Below are 27,867 nucleotides of genomic sequence, written 5' to 3'. Positions count from 1 at the left end.
TTATCAGCATCGCTGCTGGTTTTAGAGTGGAAACAGTAGTCCCACTGTGTATGCTGACTGTGACGGTCCCTGGATATTACAGAGCTACTCACCATGCTCAGGGTCATGCAATTGGCTCCTCCTTCCCCTGGCATCCTTTGCCTGTCACATGTAGTCCCACAAGTCCCAGTAGCAACCACAGGGTTGACTGTGGCATTTGATTAGCCTACAGATCTGATCAGAAATGAGACAGTAAAGTGATGTGTTTACTTCAGGACAGTGGTCCTCCATCCTTCCAGGGTTTGGACTCCTTCAAAAACCATCCCATCTGTAACATACACACACATGCAGACGAGATGAAGTTCACCTGAGTCCAGAAGAGCTCTCCTGGGCTGTACCACATCCTAGCCAGGATCTGATTCATCAGCCCTCTCTGATGTCTCTGAAATCTGAATTTCCATTCTGCTGGAGTGAATTGCTGCATCGAGACAGAAAGCTAGTAATGCAGCCAAGGAAGCATCCAGCCCAAGGTGGAATTACAACTGGCTATTGGCTCAGGTTTCTTTCTTTCTTTTTTATTTATTTTTATTTTTTTTATTAACTTGAGTATTTCTTATTTACATTTCGAATGTTATTCCCTTTCCCGGTTTCCGGGCAAACATCCGCCCCTAACCCCTCCCCCTCCCCTTCTTTATGGGTATTCCCCTCCCCACTCTCCCCCCATTACCGCCCTACCCCCAACAATCATGTTCACTGGGGGTTCAGTCTTGGCAGGACCAAGGGCTTCCCCTTCCACTGGTGATCTTACTAGGCTGTTCACTGCTACTTATAAGGTTGGAGCCCAGATTCAGTCCATGTATAGTCTTTAGGTAGTGGCTTAGTCCCTGGAAGCTCTAGTTGCTTGGCATTGTTGTTCATAAGGGGTCTCGAGCCCCTTCAAGCTCTTCCAGTTCTTTCTCTGATTCCTTCAACAGGGGTCCTATTCTCAGTTCAGTGGTTTGCTGCTGGCATTCGCCTCTGTATTTGCTGTATTCTAGCTGTGTTGGCTCAGGTTTCTTGGTGTCCCAGCAGAGGAAGATGGTTCACTCAGGGCAGGGAGGTGGCATGTACAAGTCACAGACATGGAAGAAACAGTGACCAGAGGTCAGATAAGAGAGAGGGGAAACCTGGTGGGAGAGAATGGCCACTTCCTTTGGGAAAGCAGAGATAGAAGCTGCTATGTCATCACCATCTGTGGCACATCCTAGGTGTCCCTATGGGAGGAGCACAGAATGGTAGACTCGGAACTCAGGAAAATGCTGTCACAGTACCAAGTTGCTGGACTCCTCAAACACTGAAGCCTTGCTCAAAACCCACCAGTCATACCTCTCAGCCTTGATCCAGGCTTTGCAAAGTTTTGGTTTCATTAAAACACCAGTGAAGCAGGTTGCCATGGATCAGGTGGCCAAGGCTCAGGAGAGAAGATCAATCTTCAAGCAGGTGAACCCTGGAGGTGCCCAGTGTGTCCACTGAGGCTCCAGTATCGTGGGAACTGTGAGCCTGAACTTATTCCAATCTGCCAAGTCTTTCTGAAAGACCAATGTGAGTTTCTGCTGAGCGCAAGCAGGGAGAGCCACAAAGAGGCCAGACAGACTCTTCTGCAGCTTCCGGGTCTCTCGCGAGTCTCTGAAAGATTGGGAAGTTTACAAGCTCTGCAGCTGCAAGGCTCTCAGAGATCTTGCTCCAGCCTCATGGTTATCCACCGAGTCATGAAGCATTTGCTGAATGCCTCCAACACCACGCACTCTTCTAGGATCTGGGGCTGTGGTTTCGGGGCCACAGACCCAGTTCTGACTCTCACAGCATAGACTGTGAAGTAAACAAATGAGCTCCAGAGAGAATTCCACAGTGCTGCATCTGAAACGGAAAGAAAAACTGCAATTTAACGGAGAACCAGAACACCCGATTAGGTGGTCAGGCAAGGCATTTGAAACTCATCTGGGCTGAGATGTAAAGGCTGAGTCCCATTTGGAAGCCCAGGGAAAAGATTCCAGGTGTAAGAGGTAAGAAGTGAGACGACACTGTCGTGGCTATACACTTGATGTGTCCTGCCAAGGGGCCCTGCACATGGTGGAAACAGAATGAGCAAGGAAGGAAATCTCAGAAAGCTGGTCCAAGGCACAGACCATGATTATGCAAAGAGTGGAGATGTGGCATTTAGGGAAGGGCAAGGACAGATGTGAAAAGCTTTACATGAAAGCGATAAAATTAAGAGCAAAGCAAGAGATGATCAAGCATCACACAGGCTCCCAAGACACTCACTGTGTCCCACCCAGGCCTTTAGTCTATGTGTCCCACTCATAGCCATCTCCCTTTATCTGGATATCCACCCAGCAATGGATACCCTCCCAGTGCCACCTCCCTTTCTCTGCACACCCAGTGTCGAGTGACTTCCCTTGCTTGCTCCTCATGGTTTCCAGTCCAGATTTCTAGACTTGTAGAGTAAAGAGCTTCATCCTTGCTTCTAATTAAACGCCTAGCTGAGGGCTCAGAGATAGGCTGTGGTGTAGAACAATGTTCCCCTGAGTACATCTTTAGCCCTTAAAGGAAAACGAAACATGATAATTAGTAACCTATTAATGTGCATTTCAACAAACTGTATTTTAATTATTCTGTCATAGGTTGTCTGCCTGTGAAATATTCCGTGCTAATTAAATCCTCCTCATAATCCAACCAAAGGGCTCTTTTTCCTTGATATGGCTGAGAGAAGGACAGCGATGGTGGACTTATTGCTCATGTAATTTGAGTTAATGGCATGAATCCTGCTTTGAGCTTTCCAATGCTTATTGAACCAGTGATTTCCTGCTGCTTCCTGGACATCCCTTACATATAATTATCACACAATGGCCGTGTTATATATGAGATACCCACGGTCTGACAAGATAAGGCCTCGGGAACTTTGCTGGGGGTACTTGACCTGTGTCTCGTGCCTGCCTGTGATTGGTGATATGGTCCAGAGACACTTATGAAGCCCCTCTCATCTGTCAGTGACACTTTGAAACTTGTCTTAACATCTTCTTTCTGCTCAAACACTGTGGCTTTGGTTTTCGATCTTCGCAGGGGGTGGTAAAATTGAAGACTTTGAGAGAAGACAAGGCTTGGAGACAAGTCAGATCTAGCATCCCCTTCCCGTATGCAAGGGGCCTAGGGTCCTCAGATAGGAAAAGCTGACAATGGCAGCAACCAAGAATGATGAGTCAGATGTAGAGGAAGAGGCCACCAATTGCAATACCACATGTAGGGGATGGAGGGAGGCAGCTCCAGGTTGCTGCAGGATGGAATGGCTCTCTAAGGTGAATGATAGGGAGGAGGACATTTTGGAGGTGAGGAGGATTCTCCATCTGTGCATAGTGTGCTCCAGTGATCACATACTGAAAAGGCATGCTGGATTCCAATGCTAGGTCCAAACCAGGGAGAATCACAGCTTTGAGCTTAAGCCTCAGCCCAATGAGGATGTGGCTAGTACTTCAAATGATTGACTTGCTGTAATATACAGAAACTCATCAGAATATATTGATTCTAAGACTTTATGTCTTGATTTAATAGGGTCATTTGGGTACACTTGATTGGCAGAGCTACTCTGATCCCTATCTATAATCATTAAGCATCTTGGTTGTTTTCATATTGAAGCTCTACCATGTCATGGGACAGTATTTCCTTCATAAAGGGTGGCCCCCATAATACCAACAAAATAGGAATCATCCTGGAACTTGTTAGAAACATACATGCTTGCGACTCTCTCTAGGACCTCTGGATTGGAAACACTGTAAACAGGGCCCAACAAATGCATTTAAATGAGCTTTCTTGGTGGTTGTGATACATGCTCAGGAGAAGCCCCTAGCCTAGGGCCCTGTGGTCATCTGCATCCAGTCAGCAAAGAAGGAGAATGCATGGAGAGCACTTGCAGATGAAGGAAACTGGCCCTAGTGTGGCACTCCTTGCTTCCACTCCCAACATTTCTGTCCTAAGAGCAAGACCCTTGGCCATCGTCAACTTCAAGAACGGTTGAGGAGGAGACCTGTGCTGGCAGGCTACTTCATGGCTTTGCATACATATTATAAGGAACTGGGTAAATAGAACAATGGTATCCTCAAGACCTTTCTCTTGAAGAAGACATTCTACATTGTTTTTGAGCATTTAAGAAATACAATTCATCCGTCCTCCCAAGGCTCAAGGATTGTAGAAGAGGGGGCACAAAGAGTATAAGAGCTATAGAGGTGGATGATCATGGGGAACCAGGGTCTGCTGGAAACAGCAGAGCAGGGAGCTGCACATGTGAACTCACAATTGTGTCACCACATCCAAGACCTGTGCAAGTCCCAGCCAAAGACCAAGTCCCTGCATGGAGTCCCTATCCATGGAGTCATTAACAACTGTTACACGATGGGAAAGAAATGGACATTTTTCTCTAAGTGTGTAGACCCTCGTACGTCCACAGTATCTTAGTGGAAAACCACGTGTCTAGGGATATTTGAGCAGCAACATTTGGTCATGATGAGGGAAAAAGACACAAAGCTTGTTGTGTAGGGGAGGGGCGATGGATCTGGGAGGAGATGGTGAGCATGGAACGCTTTTTAATGATAATTTCTTTTTAAAAAAATACAAATAAGAGAGATTACATTGTGTGCCCAGCATCACTGAGGTGAGAAATGACAGACACACAGTTGACCTTAGGATTGCCAAGTTCTGGTTCTATTTAATGATGCTCTAAAATGCTGACATGAAGTTGGGCAGTTAAAGTCAGTTACCAAAGCAGTCCGGGGCTTGTCCCATGATGGAATGGTTAACACTCTAGACTTTGAAATAGGCCTGGGTTGCCATCCAATCTCCATTTCACAGCAAAAGACAGCATGGTCAGGGGGTGGGGATTTAGCTCAGTGGTAGAGCGCTTGCCTAGCAAGCTCAAGGCCCTGGGTTCGGTCCCCAGCTCCGAAAAAAAGAAAAAAGAAAAAAAAAGACAGCATGGTCAAAGGTCTAAGCAGGCACTGAGGAAAGCATGAGGAAGGAAGTGAGGAAAGAAGGAAGGAAGGAAGGAAATCAGTGAGTGATGTACACACACACACACACGCGCGCGCGCGCGCGCGCGCGCGCGCACGCACATGCACATGCCAAAAGCCTCAGTGGGAGCAGTGATTAAGAAAAAGTAAGACAAATGTATGTATCTATGTTTATGCACCTATAACTGTGTATTTTGGGTGTGCAAATATGCATAATGTACCTATATATACATATGCATATTAAGTTATTACAAACCAGAAAGAAAAGAAAACTGCTCATAAATGCATCTTCTATATAACCAGAATGAACTCTAACAGCAGGACCAAAGACAAAGACTTCTGGATAAAGAAGCAGATTCCCAGAATAGGAAAACCCCAAGAGATGTGTGTGCTGTGTGTACACAAAGTCCTCTGGGAGGACATAAGCAATTGGATGCTCCCAGGGGAGAGTGATGAACAATGACAGCAGAATGATAGGCAAGACCCAGAAGACAGAAATCAGGCGCCAGGCTAAGAGGTATGTACTTCATTCTTCTAGTAATGGGGAGGCAGGAAGAAGGCTCGAGAAGGAGAGTGACAGGCGCAGATTTGTGGAGTAGAAAGATTCCTCTGAGGGTAATGAATAGGACTGACTAGAGAAGAAATATCCAGAAGGCAAGAGATAAGTTGAGAAGATATTTGCAATTGCTTCTCAGAGAGAGAGAATGGGCATTGAACGAGAATGATAGAAATGCTTAAGAAAGGAAGAAGCACTGTGACTGGAGGTGGCTGCGAAAGGAGGTGGTGCCCAAGACCAAGTGAATGCATTGCTGGGCTGTGTCTGTGAATTGGGGATGTCTAAGAAACAGAGCACAGAAGAAACCTGCATTTGTGAAGCATAATGTGTCATCATTCATCAATTTTAAGATGCCCCATCCTTTTGCACTATAATAGCTCCAGATCAGGTTTTGATGATGTATTTTAATCAAAGTCAAGAGACTCTCAGCCAGGTATGCACCTGCGCAGACCTGGAGCCTCATGCTCTGTTGTACTTACTACATTTGGGTAAATGTGTTTCTTACATAGAGAACCAACATCGGCTAAAGACTGGAGCTATGGTTACTCCAAAACAAGACAAGTGACTCATTTTAAAGTCACAGAGGTGGGTGTGACATTCCTCTAAGCAGGGCTTCCTTTCAGGCTTCAAACATCAATTGGCAAAACACCCTCTTTCCTGAATCTGAACCAATGCCATTCAGTTTCTGACATGCATGGTCCATCTGAGAAAAGAGGTCAATGCGAGGGAGGTGAACTGAGGAAGTGCCCACCTTGAGGTTTGCTTTAAAAGAAAATATCCCAGAGATAATAACAGACCATACATTTTAAAACATGGTCTCAGGATGATGGGGGTGGTACAGTCAGTAAACCTCTTGTTGCACAAAAAAAGGAGACCTGAGTTCGATCCCCTAGAACCCAGGTTTCAAAAATAGACAGATGTGGTTGGCTCGTGCTTGCAATCCCCATGCTGGACAAGCAAAGACAGATCTCTGGGGCTCATTGAACAGACCAACTAGTTTTACATGGCATATCCCAAAGCAAGAAGAGACTCTGCTTCAAAGAAGATGGACAGTACCTGAAGAGAACACCCACGTCTGTCCTCTAGTTTATACACATGTATGTATGCGTGTACACACACATTCACCCTGCTGCCTCAACAGGTTGCTTGCACACAAGGAGAAGGTGTGTGGAAGTAACAGATACCCCAAATACTCGGACCACATGGAGATGCTGGGGACTCTAACGTGGATCTGTTAGAGGTGTGCCCTTACCATGTCTGTTTTCTCTCCTCCCGTGAAGACAGGAATGGTGCAGTCTATTCTAACATGAATTGAATGTTTTTCTTCTAAGTGATAGAAAAACAGTGGGTCATTGTTTGCCAAAGTTTTTCTCTCTTAATGGCATATAAAGTGCTACATCTTAAAAATGATGCCATCTCAGATTTCACGGGGCCTGGTGCTCCTTATTCTCCCCCTCCCCTCTCAGAGCAGCTCAGAATAAGGTAGATGTCAGACCTTACATTTTAAAACTGTAAGCAAAGCAAAATAAAATTCATACAATGCTGCTGCGAATTCAAAAAAATTCAAAATGTTTTGTAAATGGATTTGTTGGGTTCTCTATAATGTTATACATACTCTAAACCCAAGACTCAGAAATTCCGTCAGGGATGTTTACTTATGAGCCCTAGAGAGATGAAGTACACACTCGTGTGCAAACCCGGTCACAAGTGTTTGCAGCCTCTGTCTCTAATTGCTACAACATGAAACATTCTGGTAAGTGAAACGAGTCAGATATTAAAGATGACAAGACACCATCCCGATGGCATTCTCTAAGACAGTGGTTCTCAACGCATGGGTCATGACTTCCACAGTGATCAAATATCAGCTCTCCTGAGTATCAGATGTTTACTTAATGATTTATAACAGCAGTAAAATTACAGTTATGAAGTCAGCAACAAAATAATTGTATGGCTGGGGGTCACCATGAGGTCAACAAGAGGAATTGTATCAAGGGTCACAGCATTAGGAAGGTTGAAAATCATTGCTGTAAGAAGCAAATCTGCAGGAACAGAAATCCCTAGGGATGGAGTTGCAGCTGGGAAAATGACTGACCACAAGGGGCTGAGACGTGTTCAGGATTAGCAAAAAATTCTACTGCTTCATTGAACAGCGGTTACACATATGTGTGCATTTGTCCAAAGTCATTGAGCTATTCACTTAAATAACATAAACTTGGTGCAGGAGAGGTGGCTTAGCAGGTAAATTGCTTGCCATGTAAGTATGAGAACCTTAAGTCTAAGTCCCAGTACTCGAGGGAAAAGGTCCCTGTATTCTCGACAGAGGTAGAAAGATCCCTGTGACTCTCAGGCCAGCTATTCAAGTCAACTCAGTTAAGTTCTAAGATAACTACGATAACTAAGAGAGCTCATCACACAAAATAAGACAGAGAAATTGAACAAGATGCCTGAAGTCAACCTCTGGCTTCCACATGTGCACACATCTGTGCATGTGGCGTCACCTCCACACACAAACACGCATGTGCACGCACACACATACACATACACACACACAAACACAAACACACACATACCCATATAATACACACACACAAACACACACCCACACATACACATATACATACACATGTATGCACAAACCTTATCATAACTAAATTATACCTTGGTGATGCTGATTCTTTTAAAATGTGGCTAAAAGATTAAAACAGGCCTGTATTCGAATCCCTCCTCTTCCTCCTAGTAGCTGTGTGCTATGGGTACTTTCCTTAACCTCTTTAACTAGATCCCGAGTTCCCCAACTGTGGATGGAGATAACCAGTCCACATCATAGAGAAAACCAAAGAAAGAAATGTATGCAAAGTCCTCGGAGAGCTGGGCAAGAAATGAACACTCAATTATGGTTGCCCGAATGATTCCAGAGAACTGCAAGACCTTTCATTACCGAGGAACTAATCAGTTGTTGGGATGACAGAATTGTATAGACCAATCAATTGTTTGTGGCTGAAGCCATCATTCTAATCAAAACAATGTTGAAAAGAGGCTCCAGGGAGATGCAGCCAGAGCCATTTGCAGCCTGTGCATCCAGCCTTCACTCTGCTATTCACGTGATCCATCTCACAGAGGCTTTCTGGAAAGGGAGAGGAGGCTGAGTGAAACTTATTTGGAGCAGGGTCTCTGAGATGCCCGGGAGGCTGAGCACAGTCCCTGGCACATAGATGAAAAGTTGATTTGAAGTGACTTTTGCTTTTCATTTGTTTTTAAATCTATAAACAGGGCAAAAATAAGCAGAGGGGTTAGTGCACCACAGGGAATGGTTAGGCCCATTGTATGAATTAGCCTCGTTTAGTCTTTATGAGGAGGCTTCTGAGGACCTGTGTTCAGAACTCAGTACCCGCACACAACTTGGGCTTGACCGTGTGTATCTGTACCTCAGTGCTGGCAGAGGGAAGGGGCAGACAGCTGTGTCCCTAGGGCTTACTGTCCAGTCAGTCAGGCTGATACATCGAGCTCAAGCTTTAGTGGGAGACCGAAATAATAAGGTGTACAGTGCCAGAGGAAGACACCTGATGTGGATCTCTGGCCTCCACACAAGAATATGTAAATGCACGCACATTTACACACACACACATACACACACACCCACACACACATGCACACATGTACACAAAAATTGGGGACAGGGCTGAAAAGCCTCTTCTCCTTGTATAAATGAGAGAGAATGGAGAGAGACTTCACTTGGGCACATCTTAAGTTCTAGATGCAGACCATTAAACATTACAACTTCTAACAAGGTTGGGGTTGCCAAGACATCATTTCAAGTGTTAAAGTTGTCAACTTGTAGATAGCAAAGCCAATACTACTATTTCCACATTAAGGACTCACAATTCCATGCCAATTACTCCCCCCAAGAAAAAGTAACAAACCCCACAATCAGACCTATTCCATAAGCCATGTATTGTAAGATTCAGGAGTCAGGAGAGGACAGAATGTAGGACTTTGTTCGGTTTAAAGAGGATGATATAGACATTACGTCTAAGAAGTCAAGGCTGTGTATAAAGACATGCAAATGGGATTGTGTGTACTGCCATAATGGCTGGAAATATATGAAGAGCAGAGATGAAGAGATGGCTATGCTCAGCTTCAGTCACTGAACTCGGGATGATATTGTGATAACTATTTCTTCAGCGTGTCCTGTGCCGGACATCCAAGGAAGTGATAAGACTTGGTCTCTGGCCTCAATGGATACACCATACAATAAGAACACATTTGACCCCAGTCTCACCCTAACCTCAACCCAGGAATATGCCTTTGGGAACCCTGTGAGGACTTAAATGAGGGCCCTCATGGTAGGAGACATGAAGATGTTCTCCCCAACCCTTTAATAAGTTTCAATGTCTTCCCCATGGGTTTAGCAGCTAGCCTTCCTACCCCTTGTTACCCTCCCCTTTAATCTTGAGGCACCTTCAATTGTTAAACAGTGCTGTTCTAGGTTGAAGGGTGTCCTCCAAACAGATACCAAGATTGCAGTTACCCGCTCCTGTGAACAGGACCTCGTTGAGGAACAGGGAGATGATCAGATTAAGATGAGGTCACTCAAGTAGGTTCTCATCCGCTGTGGCTAATGTCCTCAGAGAAGGCTTCTGAACAATGAGGGTTCTGTGCAAAGGGGCAGCGATGTAAAGGCATAGGAGAACAAGAAACACTTGGGGATGCCAGAAGTAGCAGCCATAAGAGGAACCAACACAGCCAATGCCTTGATTGGAACTCTAAGCACTTAGAATTGTGACAACTGTAATTGAAGGCATTTTTAAAAATTATTCTAAGCTGTCCTTGGCCTCTTTTCTAGCCACGCCCTCACTGGGCTGCTCCACCTGAGCTTACATTCAATCTCCTCAGGAAGAACCCCTCCCCTTATCACTCTCTTTGGCACTTCATAAGTACCATGTTGTGTAGTATAATTCCCCTCCTCATGCCAGTATCTCTGGTTGGCCCCTGAGATGCAAGGCAGGCCTGGCTCTTGGCACCATTAGGACCCAGATGACTTATCTGCCAGCCTAGGTTTGAGCCAGGTTCCTATAAGAATAAAGCAGCAGAGTAATTGTAAATGTGCTTTGAAGACCATGAAGCCCCCGACTCATGGGCTGGGCTTTTAGCCCTTGTGTCTACACTACACATATTACATACACAGTGATCTGGCATTGTAACATTTTTGTGAGGCACTGCTTGTTCAAATTCTCTGGTTTTGTTGTTTGCTTGCTTGTTTGTTTTGAAATACTCTTTTGTAGCCCAGGCTAGACTCAACTGTCTATATCAGTAAGGCTGGTCCTCTTGTCTCCATTTCCCCAGCACTGGGATTGAAAACATGTGCTACTACACCCAGTCTTCTCTGGATTTTCTTGGAAAATAGAAAAGGATTTTCTCTTGGAGCTGTCCTGCTATTGCTCTTAGACTTTCTGGCCTCCACTTTGGAAGCCAGCCCGAGAGTCCCAAATGAGGCTCAGGAGAAGTGAGCTATTACTATGGAAGGGACTGGAACCATGCTAAGGTGAAAGAATCAGGAGCTAATGGCTAGGAGCTGCCTTGCCTGGCCGCAGGGAAAGTCCAGAAGGACTCTCCATCTGGCTGTCCACTTTGAAACTTGACCTCTTTGCAAGCAGTGAGCAACTAGGGCCCATTAAAATGCAAGGCACCTGCTGGGTCTGAACAGGGATCTGCTCATGAGAAATTAACCTTTTTTTCTTCTCTCTCTTTTTTTTTTTTTTTTTTTTTTTTTTTTTTTGCCTATCGGAGACCACATTGCCAAATGACTGCAGTAAATGTGTGTGACAGTGACCAATAGTCCCCTACTTTCAGATCCTTCCTGTGAGGCTCACCAGAGGCAGCAGAAGTCTCTCTCTCTCTCTCTCTCTCTCTCTCTCTCTCTCTCTCTCTCTCTCTCTCCTCTCTCTCTCTCCCTGAGTGCCTCAGTGCCTGCCTTCATCGGCAAGAAAACATAGTACCTTCTTCTGTATCCACCCAGAACCTGGTTTTGTGGCTGTGGGGTTGAGTGACAAAATGAGTCTAGATGTGCTTTCAAAGCCAAACGGTACTTTGTGAGAAAGAAAGAAAGAAAGAAAGAAAGAAAGAAAGAAAGAAAGAAAGAAAGAAAGAAAGAAAGAAAGAAAGAAAGGAAGGAAGGAAGAAAGAAAGGAAGGAAGGAGGAAGGAAAGAAGGAAAGGAGGGAGGGAAAGAGGAAAGGAAAGAAAAGAAAGAAAGGAAGGAAGGAAGGAAGGAAGGAAGGAAGGAAGGAAGGAAGAAAGAAAGAGGAAGAAATCAAGCTGGCCAATTCTGGGGTTTGCAAGTTGGTCAGCAAAGTGCTTTTGTGCAAAAATGAGACCTTGAGTTTGGAACCATTAAAATGCCAGCCATGGCAGCACACCTGTGATCCCAGCACTTGGGGCATGGAGACAGAAAGATCCACGTCTGCTCAAATCAAAGAGAAGCTTCACATTCAACAAGAAACCCTATCTCAAGAAATAAAATGGAGAATAATTGCAAGAAACATCCAACATTGACCTCTGGGCTCCACATCCATGTGCATACAGTGTGGATACGTGTACATGCACACACTCACAATTATACATCACCTCGCCAGAAAGTTGGCCACTCCTTTTCCTAATGAAGATTAATTATTAAACAGGAGTTCCTCAATTCTATTCATAAATCTACCCACCCCTCTCAGTATCTCCACCCATGCCTTCCTCTAAGGGAGCATGGATCTTCCTCCTATAAAAATTCTGCCCCAGAGTATGATTCCATCCAACGGGTTGGGCAGCTACTGTATAGACAAAGGATGTTGTACTTTGAAGCAGGTGATGATGGCCCCTCTAGGAAGGGGCTGCTGTGCATGGCAAGATAGAGAAGAGAAGGTGAATGGAGACAGTGCAGGCTTGTGAATCACAGGATCTGGGTTCCTCTCCAAGCGCAGGCTGTGTTACCTTCATGAGTCACCCCATCTCTCTCAATCTTGCTTTTCTCCTTCCTTTTGTGTAAGACTCAAAAGAAAAAGTGTTTTGGATAACTAGATAATTGGGAATCCCATTTTGGACACCAGTGGCTAATGAGGGCAATCCTTGGTTTCTTCCAGGGGCCATGTCTGCACAGAGGTTTGCATGCCTCTCCTGGCCTCCTCTCATTATCCAACACAGCTCTGCCCACTGGGTCATGCAGTGAGACCTACACACCCGTGATTTTCATCACTAACAACCTTTTAGATTCAACACCTGCAGTTTCTCATTCTGAAATCTAACCAAAGACTGTAGAACAAGAAAAGGAGTGATCATTTGCAGGCAGTGAGGCCGGAAGGGCAAGGGAATTGGCAGTTGTTCAGCATTTGCTGTGTGCATGCATCGCACCGGAGGCTTTGGTACATCTACCCTTTTGATGCTCACCCCAGTGGTGGGAAAACAGCATTAATCCTCATCCAAGGAAAGGAATATATTGGTTCAGAGATGTTGAGGAACTTACCCAAAGTCATATAGCTGGCAAGTTGTGGACGGCTCTCTCCCTTTCCATGATAGTCTAACAAGGGGCCCTTAGGCAAATCTTACTCTGCTCCCATTGTACTTCTGGGAACATCTTGATGCAGCCCCCCATTACTGGATATTCATGTGAAATCAAATTTGAACATGCCTTCCCATCAACTTCTTTCTGTAATGTTTGCGTTCTTCCTTCTGTTTCCATCTTTATTCTTTGAGCATAGCCAGCACTTCTATTGTCTAGCTGACATGCTGGTCCTGGAACTTTAGTCTGTATTGTGACCTAGCATCGACTGCCCAGATTTGGCTCCCTTGGGAAATAACAGACTGGAGATTGGGAGTGTGTTTGTCCACTTATCAGATGTATATTGGGCATCTGCTGCTGGGTGTCGAGCACTGGTATATTTACAGAGAGAACGGTAAGCCAAGAAACGTGTACTCTCTCCATAGGTTTAGTCTAATCACATTGTCAGGCACCACTTGTAAAGAAGCAAACAAATGCATAGCATAACTTCATCAGGGAGACAGGGTAGGTAGTCCTGTTAGATGGCTGTATAAAAGGGGATACTATAGCAGAAATAGAGAGAGTATGAAGCAGAGAATCATGGGATGATGATAGAAATGAACATTCTGGGTTGAGGGATCTGGCCATACACAAGCCCTGAAGCCAGAACAAGCCCACTGTACCAAGCAGAATATAGGACCACCACCACAAATGTGGAAGAGGGGGTGAAGCGATAAGGTATTGAGTCAGGAAAGGGGGAGGGTCTCACACTCTGTGAACTACAGAAAGACATTGGAGTTTTACACTAAGAGCAAAGGGAAGCCATGGAAAACCTGGGGTGAGTGAATAATGTGGTCTTATACATAAAAAAAAAAGATCATAAAGGTTACTCTGTGGGACATTAGCTAGGCAAGAGCAGAAAATTAACATAATCGCTTCCCAAGAGACCATCCCTGTATTCTTGACATCACAGGGTAAGATGGCTGTGGCTTTAGCTTAGATGTAGCCCATAGTAGCAGAAGTGGTGTGGTGATGGTAGTGGTAGGGGGGGTGGGGGTGGTGATGGTGGAGTCTGGAGTATATCAAGTGGGTGTTTGGGGCATATAACACCAGATATATGGGAATGTGTGGGCCCTGGCTTGTTAGTTAGAATGTGTTAACTTCTATGGTACAATTTCCCTTTTCACAGGCTGCCTCAGGCTCCCCTGATGAGGTTGACTGGTTTGTAGTATTCCCAACAATTTGCAGAAGGCCCTGAACAGTTGCCATGAGTCATTTCCAGCACACGTTGAATTTTAGATTTAAGGGACACTCTTCAGAAAGTGTTGAAAGTTAGGATGCAAGGAACAAAGAAAAGATAAAGCCCAGAACGACTGCCAAGCTGATGGCATTACTGAGATGGGAAGGCTGAAGACACCAGCCACTGCTGGATGGGGTTCAGAATTCTGGATGCTGAGCCAATGCACTCCCCAGGCATAAGAAGGACAATGTACACCACCGCCTTTTTAGCCTGGGTTTGGGAGTTGAGAGAACATTTTCTAAAACCTGCACAAATCTGAACAATCTCTGAGCCACTCTATGGCATGCTAGCCAAGAACACGCATGTCCATAAGAAAATGGTGTCTTTCTTTTTTATTAGTCAGAGAAATGTCAGCTGTTATAACAAACAAGTCCTGAGATCTCAATGACTTAATCTAACCTGATGTCTATTAAAAGGGTCTGTCATTGATAAGTGTCATGTCATGTGAGGAGACTAGAAAAGAGTTGCAATTCTGTCTTGGTTATTATCCTTATTGTTGTGACAACAAAAGGAGAGAAAGTAAAGCAACTTTAAAAGGAAGAGCTTACTTGGCTTCCAGTTTGAGGATACAGTTCCTGCTGGCAGGGAAGGCAAGTGTGAGGAATGTCCCATGCATCCACAACCAGGAAACCGATGAACGCTTTCTTCCTTTTCTCCATCCCAGGACCTCAGAACACAGAATGATGCCTCCCTCTTCAGTTAAATCCCTGGACATACCATCACAAACACACCAAGAGTCATGTCCACTAAGTGATTCTAAATCCCATTCAGACGACAACCAAGATTAACCATCACAGACTCTGATCTAAAGAGTTAGGCTGGGTTCCAGGCTGATGTGTGCACTGTCATCACATGGCTTCTGAAGTCAGGCCAGGAATTAATGCCTGGTGCCAGGAGGGCAGAGATGGTGGGAGTGGGGATACACTAGCTTCAGGGTCATTGCTACTAAGGAGTGGAGTTTGTCTTCCCAATCTATCCATTGTAAGTACTGGTCAGTTTAGACACACTGATTCAGAAAAATTTGAAATCAGAAACTCATGTTTCTCAGAAATAGCTTCACTCCTTAAAAGGGAACGTTAGTGCTTGCTGGACAGCCATTCATCTCTGCCTCAGAGTAGGACAAAGACTGTGCCTTGGACAAGAAGTTTACAGAGTCTCAGTTCCCTCTGAACAAAGTGGGGATAATATTAATACTTCATAGTGTTTCTGTATTCCAAAGGAAGGCACATCCTAGCAAGGGAAAGGGCTTTGAAAGTACTTGGGCTTGGTGTGCTTAACACATTTGAGCCAGGAGTAGTATTTTGATTCCCATCCAAACACCCATCATTTTCCAGACAAATCTATTTTCTATCAACATTTTGCTCCATTTCTCAACCTTAAGTTTTCAGCTAGTATCCACAGAGAATGAGGTCTGATCTGAAAATCACTTTGAAACATCTGTATGCCTTGAAGAGGTACAGATTTTGGAGCCAAGGGACCTCCATTCTAGGCCTAGACCACAGTAACATGTTAGATCTTTGGGTAAAGCCAACGGAATTCTCCAAGGTCCTTCATTCTCCTTTGTCAAAGAGAGATAACAATGAAGGCTTATTGGAGAATGATTTAGATGCCCAGTGTGGAGGCACCTCAATGGTGAACTTGCCACATGGGAATGTCAGTTACCACATCAGCATCTTCAAACACTCTGAAGTCTGCTCAGGCTGCTCTGAGGTGAGATGACTTGCCGAGTTGAACAACAGATCTGTTGGGCAATCAGCGCACACACCGCTGCCTTGTGAGCAGAGGCCTCTCATCAGCAAGAAGGCGAAGCTGTTCATTTTCTAAGACTTCTCCCCCTCATCCTGATGCTGCAGACTCAAGGTTGTCCAGGGTCTGGAGCAATCAGAAATGATTTGTGTCAAAGAGCACATTACAAGAATCATTTGTCGCTTCTGGTTCGTGTTTGAATTTGAAGAATGATGCCGGGGAGTGATCCGAAGGCACAATGTACCGTGCAGCTAGGATGCGAGGCAAATCATTATGTTAACCTTCTGGGAAGTTGTGCTTTGGGTTCAATTTTGACAGCATGTATTTCAGGCCTCACAGTGGGATGGATGGGGAGTCATAATGAGAATACTTTGTATTTGAATGATTATCTTCCCTCAAAAAAATAAAAATAAAACAACTAAAAGCATTGGGTTTTTTTTTAACACAGGGAAGCATGGAATGGCCCCTCAGGGAGTGTCTGCCTATCCCCCAATACCACAGAGAATAATCCTGGGGGGGGGTAACTTTTGTGGCCAAGTGACAACATAAGCTGATTTTCATACAGGTGAGAAAGTCCCTCATCAGAAGAGGCTTCGATTCTAGTCTAGTATTAACCTGGGAATTCTGTGCTCCTGGTTTTAGACTCTGCTTCTCCATCTGGCTGTGGGATCGCAGCAAGACACACAGTGTCTCTGCCCTTCTATCTGCATCCCTTAAAGAAGGCATCCGTTGTACTTCACAAGGGAGCCAATGCCAATCATGGGACGGCCTTCTTTCTATCTATTTAGCAGTAAGGAACATTGAAATCCAGAGATCAGAGGAACTCTGGAGGGAGGCTTTCGGTGGGAATATGGTGGCATAGGTGTGTTTTTGCCTAAGGGAAGGAACAAGAACATTTTAAGCAGGGAGAACAGCAGGGCTGTTGTCCAGAAGCAAAGCAGGGCTCTGTCAGGAAGGCTTGGTCATGGCTGTATGACAGATGAGAGGGGGAAGACAGAGGAATAATACACTGAAAGGCAATTTGGAGCCACGTTAGGAAGAGCATGAAATGCCAAGCTCAGGGGCTGTATTAGTTAGGGTTCCCATTGCTGTGAAGAGATACCATGACCAAGGCAACTCTTATGAAGGAAAACATTTAATTGGTCTTGGTTTACAGTTTCAGAAATCAATCCATTATCATGGTGGGGTGCATGGCAACATTCAGGCAGACATGGTGTTGGAGGAGCTGAGAGTTATGTATCTTGATGTGCAGGCAGCCAGGAGGCGACTGGCATTCCGTCGCACAGAGCACAGGAGACCTCCACAGTTCCTCCAACAAGGCCATACCTTCCTTAATGAGGCTACAGTCCTAACAGGGCCACGCCCTACACCTGGGCATTGAAACACATGAATCTACGGGGGCCAAACACACTCCAACCACCACAAGGGCATGGCATCTCCATGCTGGTGGTGATATTGCTTCTTGAGGACATTAGGTAATATTTAAAGCATGGGTTTTTGTTGTTGTTGTTTCTGACAACAGGGTTGCTACTAAATATCCAAATGGCAAAAATCCAAGTACCAAGTGATACAAGCAGAAAGGATCTCTGCTGGCTTGACAGAGGTGGCAAGGAGGTGGGTAGAGGCAAAGCTATAGGTCAAACCACAGTAAACCACCAGAAAGTCAGTGAAAGTCAGGGAGCCTATTTCAAAGACATAGAAGAGAAAACTAGTAGTGTGCCTTCCCACCCATGACATTCATACCCGTGAGCTTCATGCCCTTGGTTTTGTTTTAGGTTTTTATTGTTTTGTTTTTGTTTTTGTTTTTGATTTTTTAGGAATGGCATCTTCTTCCCTCCCCTCTTCTTATTCAATTGCTCAGATATCCAAAGATGCAGAGAATAAGAGAATATCTAGAGCCACATTTCACTTCCAAGATCCTCCAACCAGATTCATAGCTGACTCACTTCTGATCAGGCCCCATTCCAGAAGAGGAGGGCAGGCCAGGAGCCAGCCCACACAGTACCTCCTACAATTTGATTTAGTAATTATTGTGTCATTATTAGTTTAATATAATCTAGTAGAAGATTATAAATTCTACATGCAGTGAGCATGTGGGTCATATTTTTGCTGCAACACTCAGGGTAGAGGGCAGTGGTGACATTACAGTGGATGTGTGAGATGAATGGACTGCATAGAAGAAGCTGGAGGCGGGGCTCAACATCAAAGCATTTGCATAGCACTCCTGGTGCCCTGGGTTCTGTTTCTGGTGCCACAGAGAATTAAATACACACAAAAAGAGACAAAGGAAGGAAGGAAGAAATTTATTATTATTATTATTATTATTATTATTATTATCATCATCATCATCATCATCATCATCATCATCATCATCATCATCATCATCATTACTATTATTATTACACATAGTGACATACGCATATAATTCCAACATTCTAGAAGGTAAGGTGGGAGCATCATGAGTTCAAGATTAGCCTGAGTTACATATCAAGACCGTGTTTTAAAATAGGCAAACAAAAATTCCTAGCTCCACTAGCCAGGCATTGTGTGACATTATGCAAGATTTAAAAACAAAACAAAACCATACATTCTCAAAGGGCCCTAGTTTCTGTCCAGTCTACACTACATGGAAAGACCCTAAAACATTAGTGTGTGTGTGTGTGTGTGTGTGTGTGTGTGTGTGTGTGTGTGTGTGTGTGATGTTTAAATGAGTTTCACTTGGTTTTATGGGCTAGGCTAATTGGGCATCATGTGCTAACTTAGAGAATGTGGAGTTCCTTGTTCAGTGGACTCCATCTCGCGCCCTGGGCTATGGACAGGCTCTGTGTTGGCTCAGGCTGTCTTCATGGCAGTCAACAATGCTCAAAGACCCATTCCCCCTTTAGCAAGAAGAGAGTAGAGAGAAATCAACAGTAGCTGATGAACACACACACACACACACACACACACACACACACACACACACACCTCTGAATGTATCCTGTCTGATCACACACCCGCTGCGACACATCCCTCTGCTGAGCGTCCTGTCCATTGTTGCATCTCTCCCCACCACATGACCTTCATTGTTACCCAGAAAATTGAGGACCAGTGAATGCAGGACAAAGACTGTCCATACCTTATGTTCCTTCCCATCTGCAGACTGTCAGGGAAATGTATCCCCACTTTGAGCACTGGAGACTCGAGGGTGCTTATCACCACTTCAGATTACAGGAAAAGGAGCTGGAGTTGGGGGACATCAGAGGCTGGCAGTGGAGCACACCTTTGGACACCATGGCCAGACTGGGGGGGTGGGCGATATGGCTATGTGCACAAACTGCCATGTGTGCAAAGGCAAGTTCTTACTACTGCCTTCCCTGTGATTTGCAAACATTGGGTGGTGAATCCAGGAACAGAAACACAACAACCCTATACATCAAGGCATCTGGTGAAGCCAGTTGTCAGCCATCTGATGGTAAGAGCCGAGGCCTCTGCGAGATCAAATGCCTGTTAAGCAGAGGGAGTTGCAGGTAGTACACATACCTTGACTCTCCATGTGCTTTCTGCCAAGGGACGGACCTGCTCTAGATGCTGTGGCTGTGTTGGCTCAGAAGAGGGCATCTCAGATTTGGGGACCGTCTAACTTGTTCCCCTGTCACATTAATGTACTCCAGTAGTACCTGATACAACACCTCTTCCTTCTCAGGGGTGTTTGATCCTCATGACTGTGTTCTAGGCTGATCTGTAATGTTTGTCTCAAAGGCCAGGATGTCAGGCTACAGTATCTCATAGATACTGTAGATACTGGCTAGACACCAACAGTCATGATTCAAATTCTGCCAAATTCTTGCTGTGTGACTTGGGCCTGAATTATCCAACACATTTGGGTTTCTGGTTTTAGGTACAAATCAGAAGCGAGATCTCATAGCATTCAGGGTTTGGGTGAGGCTCTGTGGTAGAGTACTTCTATAGTATAGAATACATGCAAGGCTCCAAGCACCACTCCAAAACTGCAAATACAAATACCAGAAAACTCAGAATGTTCCTATCCAGTGAAAGAAAATTGAACGGAATGATGTTCTGCATATTTTGAACTATCTACTGATTGAATGACTGTGTCCATCAGTAGAAAGATCTGACCTCTGGAAAGTCCCCCAAGAGGCTCTGGATACCTGAAAGGCAGGTCCTGGTACCCTTGGGGAAGCTGGTCCTCCTCTGTTGACCCAATGAGAACCATAATTTCTCGATGTTTAGTTTTTCACCTTCTCCCTCTCTCTCCCACTCTCTCCCATACAACTTCCCCTCTTCCTCACTCTTCCCCTTAATAATAAGAGTAGAAGTGTAGTCCTGGGAGCCCTAATGACCCCACTGAGCACCCACTCCGTGTGAAGGTGACCCTTACACTCACCCATGTTCTCTCCAATAAAGAGATCTCATTAAAAGGGCTGGCACTGTCTGTGAGCAGCTTCACAGTGACCCACAAATTAAGAGGGCACGGCTGCCATCTGCCCAGCCTCCCTCTCCCCCGCCCTAGGGCCCAGCAACAGAAGGGTGTTGACCCTTTTATTACCCTAATCAGAAGATGCTAAGAATGAAGAAAGTCTAGAAACAGTATCAAGGTTGGTTTTATTTTTTTCTAGACACTCACAGCCTAATTAGGTCTACAAAGCACTTAGCTTTATGTGTGGAAATTAGTTGAACACTGGAATATTCTGTGATATAGTAGTTACTTTCAACTCACAGGCACTAAAAGGAACCCTGTCTCCTTCTTCACAGTGTAGGGAATTTCTCCAATAGTCAATAAATAGTAACCAGGGGCCCAGAAGCCCCAGGTGTGTGACCTGCTGGTCTCAGTGTTCACCAGATAAGGAAGTCTTTGTGGCATCTAGTTATTTTATACAAATTTTCCGGCCTGATGTACTTATTCAGGTGAGTTGAATGAAGACCTAGCAGTAAGGCAGACAGAAACAAAAACAGCATTCTGAGCTGGAAGAGCAGCTGAGCAGAGCCAGGAGGTGAAGGCAGGAGTCCCTTTGACTGAGTACTCATGTAGGGACTTAGACCTAAGCACTTCTTTGATGGGTATAACTTCATCTTTGTTGAGAAGAAAAAGAGGAAGCCTCCCCTGAGAAGCTACTATGTGTCTGAGCAGACACCCTGCATGGCCCCTCTGCATGGGGCAAGACTGAGTCTCAAGGAAACTAAGAACAAACCCAGCAGTACGGCTCCTGTCTATAGTCCCAATGCTTGGGAGGGTGAGGCACAAGGATGACAAGGCCAAGCCTGAGCTACACAGTGAGTAGCTCCAACTCCAGCAGAGCCTGAGCGATGATAACTTGGCTTGAAAATAAATACATAAGAGTCCCGAAGACAGGGTGATTGGTTAAGATGCTGGTTGTGAAAAACATGGGGACCTGAGCTGCAGTACCCTGACCCATGTTTAAAAGCTGGGCATGGTGGCTCATGTTGACAATCCCAGTTCCAAGGAGGAAGAGATGGGTAGCCAGCCAGGCTCTCCTACCTGGCAAGTTTCAGGCCAGTGAGAAACGCTGTCTCAGAAAACAATGTGTATGATGCATGAGGACTGACACCTGAGGTTGATCTTGACATCTACAGAGATGGGTACACATGTACACATGTGCCTGCACATATATGCACATGTGCCCACACACATGCACAAACACAGCCAAATAAATAAGCAAACAAACAAACAAATAAAAACAAATAAATAAGAAGTCTTGTACCATTGTCCCTTACTGTTTATGTGGAATTGTACGAATCTCCATACAGACACCAAGTATACTCACATACACTCGTACATATACTCAACATCCCTTGTATAAAAACGATGATGCATTTGCATAGAACCACACCTTCTTATTTTAAACCATCTGTAGACTACTTGCCACAGCTAATACAATGCAAATGCAATATAAGAAGTTGGTACTCTGTATTGCTCAGGGAATACTGATGGGGGAAAGCCTCTCCATGGTACACATGTGATTTTTTTCCCCAAGTATTTTCTTTCAAGAGTTATAGTTAGGTGGACTCATCCACCCTGAATGAGTGTACGGATACACACAGCAAGGAAACCTGCCTCAATTCTGAAGTTAGAACAACAAGAACAATGTGGCATCTGCAGCAATGAGTCTCACACTAATAACATGTGTGAACAGTCTGGCCATCTTGGCCGTTCTCCTTCCATGGCTATGGCAGAGGCTAGCTAAGGTCCTTTGTTTCTAACAATCTACTGGGTGCTGCTGCTGCTCTGTAGTTTCATCTGACGATGAGGCAGATTCCATCCTGTCCTTGGGCAGCCACCCTGGGTACTTTTGAAACACTTCATAATGTTTTAAAACTATGGACGCAGGAGCTTTTAAAATCCCTCATCATTCAGTTCTTAGAGAATCCTTGGAGATTCTTATTCGGTTGGCCTAGGGTGAACCCCCATCTCTGGGCACCTCCAGATCTTAAAAGCCTCTCAGATGACTCTCTTGAAATGTTAGGGTTGAAACAACTGTCATGTTTTGTTCAGTCTTCTTTAAACTGAACCTTAAAAGTTGAACCCAACTCCAAGAGGCCTCTCAAGCTCTCCACACTGTCCCCTCCCCTCAACTTCTGGATTCAGTCCCAAGCCTAACTTCTTTGGTCAGGGCTTCTCTGCATGATTCTTCCTCCTTGGTGGTCCCCAGGTTGCTGAGTTTCCCTGCTGTTCCAACATTTTAGTCTCATTGATTCAGTGCCTGCCTCTGTCACCTTGTCCCTGCCACCCCCTAAGAGACAGGAGGAGACTTCCTCAGGGTTATCGATTCCCAGGGAACTCACAAGGTGGCAGTTCCTTTCTTAATTAAGACCTTTAGGACCAGCTACAAGAATCGGACCAATTAAATAGCTCTCTGAAGATCCAGTAAGGAAGCTAAAGGAAGCAATTTCACACAGTGACTTCTGATAGTCAAAGGGGCTGCGAGCTAGCCAGCTGGACATGAGCTTGAGCAAGACTTTTTCCTTCCCTCCCCCTTTTTCTCTTTTTCTTTGAGTCAGGTACATAATAGTATATTTTAAAGACTGTCTCCACCCAAGCTTTATTCTCTCCCTGGTCAATCCTTTTCACACTTTGCCATTATCTGTCACTGGAGACAAGACAACAGACCATAATAAGACTCTTCCATCCAGGCTTCTTACTTCCACCCTCTAGGGAAATTATGTTGAACATCCTTTTTATTGGCTTATTTATAAATATAGGAAATGAATTGCCCAAAGGTTTGTGTTAGAGAGACGCAGATGCTATCGGGGCTGCTGACACTCTGCCCCCAGAAGGAGGATTCCAGGGGCCTGGTGGGGTGTTAATTAAATGGACTGGCTTCTTTTTTCCCATGGGAAGCCTAGGTGATGGCTCCGGCTTTGTCTTGATTTAAAAGAGCAACAGTGCATTAAGCTCCACAGCTGCTTCCTGCTTCTGCTGGCTCACAAAATGGTGGGGAGAGATCGCCATGCATGTAGACACACATGCATATGCACACATTTATAAACACTGTTAATCAGTGCTGGGCTGTAATCACCCCTGCTCCTGTTTGGTGGAGACTTACTAGAGAGCTCACTGCCTCTTGCATTTTCTCATCTCTTGTGCTTCATCTAACTGCTTGTCTGTCACCTTCTTCATCTGAGAAGTTACAGGACCCTTTGAGCCCTTCAAGAGTACCCAAGCATCGTGGGTAGTCAGTCCCTGGAACACATGGAAACAAACATGAATGGTAGTCATCTTGCTGGACAGAAACACCCATGCACCTCAGAACCATAAACCATCTCTTTCTTCTGGCCAGTGGTAGCCAGAAATCTGGAGTGGGATCGAAGGTCAGGAGTTTCCCATGCCCTCATTAATGGTCTACTGAATTTAATGCATATGCAAATATGAAAAATGGACTCCAATATGAAAAACATGTAACCCCAACTCTGGTGGATGTACAGATACAAGGCACAAGCACACATATGCAGTACTATTGAAAGGAACCTTGACAAAGTCTCGGAGCATCACCCCAATCTCTGATTCACTTCACACACAGGAATTCTCCCCTCTGCCGCTCTATAGCTTGGATCTCCACTTGGGGCCCATTGTGCTTCTAGATAGCAAACCAATCCAGAGTTAAATTTGAATGAGTTATTTTACTCCTGGCTGCTTCTGACTGTCCAGAGTTAGGAGTCTAAAAGCTTCATTGACGCCATAGGCCTTGGAGGGAGTTGGCCATCCTCCAAGACTCAAGTGAGATCTAACTCTCTCTCTCTCTCTCTCTCTCTCTCTCTCTCTCTCTCTCTCTCTCTCTCTCTTTCTCTCTCTCTCTCTTTCTCTCTCTCTCTCTTTCTCTCTCTCTCTCTTTCTCTCCCTCTCCCCCTCCCCCTCCCTCTCCCTCTCCCTCTCCCTCTCTCTCTCTCTCTCTCTCTCTCTCTCTCCCTCCTTCTTCCTCTCCCCCCCCTCCTTGGTCCCAAAGCTTAGACAGCCAACCTAATGTCCAGTACCTTCTTCCTGGAATAGTATCTGTTGCAAAGCTTGACTCTTCTTCCTCTCCAAATGAGGTTCCCATATACATCCTCAGGATGATACCCTAGAAAAAAGATAAGGTTAGGGATTACTCAGCTCTTCCGCACAGGAAATAATGTGGGTCCCAAACGACAATAGCCTCTGCCAGCACACCATCACCCCGAGGGTGAGTGACAGTCTTCTAGCTGGAGAGCAGATCATTTGTCCCCACTGTGCATGAGCTCCACAGATAAGGGCTCCAGCTAAAGCTAGTCTTGTGAACACTGGGCCTGACCTCTGGAGAGCATCTCAGGTCTACAGTGGAGAATCCGAGGCTTCATAGTGAGGGAGCTAGCTGACTGAGTCACAGACCCCAGACTTGTCAGCTTATGGACACTGGGACACACAAAGCTCAGAGCATGGCCAGAAAAGCTCCAATAGCATCTCACTCTTCCTATTGGGCCATAGACATCACAGACTTGAACCTGACCAGAGAACAGTCCCGCTCCTATGTACGCAGATGCCTAGTTGGTGTGGGGCAAGACTCACAGTGTTGGAGAAATTAGTGGAAGGAAAGCTGGGAGAGTCCGGATCTGTCACTTAGAGACCTGAGCTGGAAGATGGGGGTGGGGCATAGAGGACTATATTCTTTTAGAGGCCCAGGGAAGAGGGAGACAGAGTACAGAACAAGGAAGAAGTAACTATTGACCATTAACTTGCCCATGTCTGCAGGACTTGAGCAATGCGGGGTTTCGAACCCTGCTTTCCTGCAAGGACAAAGAAATACATCTGAGAAATCTGAGCCCTTAGCCAATTGGAACCAGGTTGTTTATCCCTTGCTCCACATACCACTGCCATCACTAGCCAGAGCTAGTGACAGAGTCACTGTCACTTGAATTGAGTACATGGTTCCTGCACTACTTACTCAGGGCTATGGGTCTTAAGTTTTTATTCACTAAATGAATTACAAAATCACTCTTCTGTGACATGGGAGAGATTTGACCTAAACATTGAGACACCCACTGGGTGATAGACAACTTGAAAATAGATGGTTAAGGTTTCAGGGGCTCAGATACGGAAGCAAACTGATGGCTGAAAGATCTGGGAAGACTTCCAGGAGCAGGCAGAGATGGCAGTTGGGCTCTGAAGGATGGATAGGAGTCATGGGCCATCATTAACCATCATACATAATGAATGAAACATCAGTAAAGTGCGAATGAAAGGAAAAGCTATTAGTGTGTATAAACAATAAAGAGGGCAATTTAAAAATTTGACCTGCACGTGAGCTGGTCCATCAGTCCCCAAAAGGCGGTGATCTCTATCTGTGACACTCAGTGGCTACAAGGAACTACGTAGGGAGCAGAAGATAGAGGGGGTATGAGAAGGAAAATTCAGAACCCAAGATCCTGAGCTTGAAGCACACCAGGACCAAAAACGTCCTCTCCAGTGTGGTTGCTCTGTCCTCTGTGGCACAGGTTTCAGCAAACCATGGGTATCTTTTCATTACAGAGCTGGGTTCTATACATGGCTGTAGAATAGGAGCTTCAGAAGCTTCCACAGTGTGCTGGAGCACCTGCCAGCAGCAAGGCAACTCCACCAGCCACAAGTTTGAGGGATGAGAACTACAAAGCCTGTCTCAGGTCTTCAAGCCTCCCCAAGGAGTCCTATTCAGGGAGCGTGATGCCTGAGGCTAGAGCTCAGCCTGGTCCAACAGGTACCACACACTTTCCTTAGATACCCATTATTGAGGCCACAGTAGTGCGAAAGAGGAAATACCACAGATAGAGAGATCTGTAGAAATAAGGCCATAGAGATGAGACAGATGTGAGAAATGGGACGGGCAGATGAAATGAGTTGATAATGTTTGCACTGTGAAGGCCACCTTCAAGGGCTGCCTAGGAGCTTTCTGTGCCCTGCTGTGTCCACTAAGGAGATGGACCATTCACACTTGCAGCTGGAATTCCTTGTGACTAAGACAGAAGAAGCTCTTGGGAGGCAGGTGACTAGGTGGAGGATGGGTGGAGGATGGGGAGACTGAAACTTAGGACTGTATTCATGTATGCAGCAATGAATTCCAATGTAGCAAAGCAGCCACACCAAACCAGTCACCCTTCAATGCATCCTTCTCTTAGCAGCAGTTGCCTGACGCTCCGAGATGCACAACACGTGTGTTTCCCTCTGAATTTCCTTTCTCTGGAGCTTTCCTGCTAGCTCTTTTTCATGTTGTCCTGAACACACATAAGCAATATGGCAAAATCTTGCCACTGATCTTGTGTTGCAAAAATTCTCAATTCCACTGTTCCAATGCAGAGAGAACTCATTCTGTCATATCCAATCTAACAGACCAGACTTCCACTCCTAGTTCACAATGTGCTGGCACATGACCTTGGGCAAGTTGTGAAATCTCTCCGAGGCACCATGTGTTCTTTCGAGACAGGGATAATAATGCTCACCCTGAAGCTCTGCTGGGAGGAGTAACAGGAGGAATCACCATATCAAATGTGTCCCTATAAGGCACACAACAACCAGGCTGGAGAGATGGCTCAGCAGTTAAGAGCACTGACTGCTCTTCCAGAGGTCCTGAGTACAATTCCCAGCAACCACAACCATCTGATGCCCTCTTCTGGTGTGTCAGAAGATAACGACAATGTACCCACATACATGAAATAAATAAATAAATCTTAAAAAAAACAAAAAACAAAAAACAAGGAACACAACAACCAAGTTTCAATGCATTAGGAAGAGAGGTTGGACTCATTGGAGGAAGGACTAAGCAAGAGTGGCCAGAAGCTCAAAGTTTGAGCCCAGGGTGGCACTAGAAAGTCTGAGCAATGCCTGATGTAGCTGAGCCTACAGAGACATTGACTGCAGAGACCAGCATTGGCTAGGGACATGCAACGCTAGTGCAGAAGGAGAGAGGTGTGAGCTTTAAGCTGAAAGGAGTTGTCAAGGATTAAGGAGGATCTATGGGAGGATTTTGTCAATGGAGACAAGGCCCAATTGAGCCAGTGTGATGGCTCATGTCTTTAATCCCAGCACTCGAGGCAGAGGCAGAGGCAGAGGCAGAGGCAGAGGCAGAGGCAGAGGCAGAGGCAGAGGCAGAGGCAGAGGCAGAGGCAGAGGCAGAGGCAGAGGCAGAGGCAGAGGCAGAGGCAGAGGCAGAGGCAGAGGCAGAGGCAGAGGCAGAGGCAGAGGCAGAGGCAGAGGCAGAGGCAGAGGCAGAGGCAGAGGCAGAGGCAGA

The 27,867-nt window shown here is 45.4% G+C and overlaps 1 protein-coding gene and 1 long non-coding RNA gene across 3 annotated transcripts in view; one reads left to right on the top strand and one right to left on the bottom strand.

The window, feature by feature from the left end:
- Window positions 1-27,867, top strand: part of Asic2 (acid sensing ion channel subunit 2) — a 1,063,476-nt gene that overhangs the window by 540,017 nt on the left and 495,592 nt on the right.
- LOC120095274 (uncharacterized) overlaps window positions 23,315-27,867 on the bottom strand; it is a 77,966-nt gene continuing 73,413 nt past the window's right edge. The window contains exons 2-3 of the long non-coding RNA XR_015631880.1: window positions 24,626-24,711; window positions 23,315-23,837 (exon numbers count right to left, since the gene is read on the bottom strand). This is a non-coding gene — a long non-coding RNA (uncharacterized LOC120095274). The remainder of the gene's footprint in view (window positions 23,838-24,625; window positions 24,712-27,867) is intronic.

The sequence above is a fragment of the Rattus norvegicus genome, chromosome 10, assembly GCF_021556685.1.
Source record: "Rattus norvegicus strain SHRSP/BbbUtx chromosome 10, alternate assembly SHRSP_T2T, whole genome shotgun sequence".
NCBI lineage: Eukaryota > Metazoa > Chordata > Mammalia > Rodentia > Muridae > Rattus > Rattus norvegicus.
Note: the sequence above shows the minus strand (reverse complement) of the source record. Positions and strands in the feature narration are given on the sequence as shown.